We start from the raw sequence: 1,243 nt of genomic DNA on the forward strand, positions 1-1,243 counted from the left end.
AAAGGCTCTGAGGCAGGTAGCCAGGTGATCAGGCTCGGCTGGTCCCAACCCCACAAAAGAACAGCAATCAGAAATTCTCTGGATTGAGAGTTTCACAGCAAGCGCAGCTGAACCCAGGACGGTCCAGTTCTGTGGGGGAGGGGCGTCCGCCATTACGGAGGCACTTCACCACTACGGAGGTAGTCAGCCAATGCTGAGGCAGCCCGCCGTTGCCGAGGCAACCCGCCATTACAGAGAGAGTCCGCCTATACAGAGGTGGGCCACCATTGCCAAGGCAATTCTAACGACACCCATATAAACAGGACTGCAGGGAAGTTCACTCGGCAGCTGGGCAGAGCCCACAGCAGCTCAACAAAGCCTCTACAGGCAGATAGTGACTGGGCTGCCTTCTTGCTGAGCAGGGCAGCTCTGAAGGAAAAAAAAAGAAGGCAGCAGCACAAAGGAAACTCATAAATAAAGCCCTAAATCCCTGGGACAGAGCTCCTGGGAACAAAAAGCGGTTTATGAGTTCTGCTGCAGCAGACCTAAACATACCTGCCCAGCAGCTCTGAATGAACAACGGAGCTCACAGCTCAGCATTTGAGCTCCTATAAAGAACAGACTGTCTCCTCAAGCAGCTCCCTGACCCCTGTGTATCCAAAGAGCCACCTCATAAAGTAGAGATCAGACTGACACTTGGCGGGTATCCAACTGGGACAAAGATAGCAGAAGGAGAAAACTGCTGCAGGTGATCCCCAGGCAAGCAGGGCCTGGAGTGGACCTCAGCAGACCTACAGCAGAGGGGCCAGACTGTTAGAAGGAAAACTAAGAAACAGAAATAACCTCATCATCAACAAACAGAACGTCCACTCAGAGACCCAATCTGAAAGCCAGCAACTACAAAGATGACAGGTGGATAAATCCATAAAGATGGGAAGAAACCAGCACAAAAAGGATGAGAACACCCAAAACCAGAACACCTCTCCTCCTACAAGGGATCACAACTCCTCACCAGCAAGGGAACAAGGTTGGATGGAGAACAAGTGTGATGAAATGACAGAATTAGACTTCAGAAGGTGGATAGTAAGAAACTTCTGTGAACTAAAAGAACATGTTCTAACCCAATGCAAAGAAACTAAGAACATTGAAAAAAGATTTGACGAAATGCTAATGAGAATGGACAAAATAGAAAGGAATATAAGTGAATTGATGGAGCTGAAAAACACAACACAAGAACTTCGCGAAGCATGCACAAGTTTCAACA

Source organism: Cebus imitator, unplaced genomic scaffold (genome assembly GCF_001604975.1).
Source record: "Cebus imitator isolate Cc_AM_T3 unplaced genomic scaffold, Cebus_imitator-1.0 Scaffold552, whole genome shotgun sequence".
NCBI classification, from domain to species: Eukaryota; Metazoa; Chordata; class Mammalia; order Primates; family Cebidae; genus Cebus; species Cebus imitator.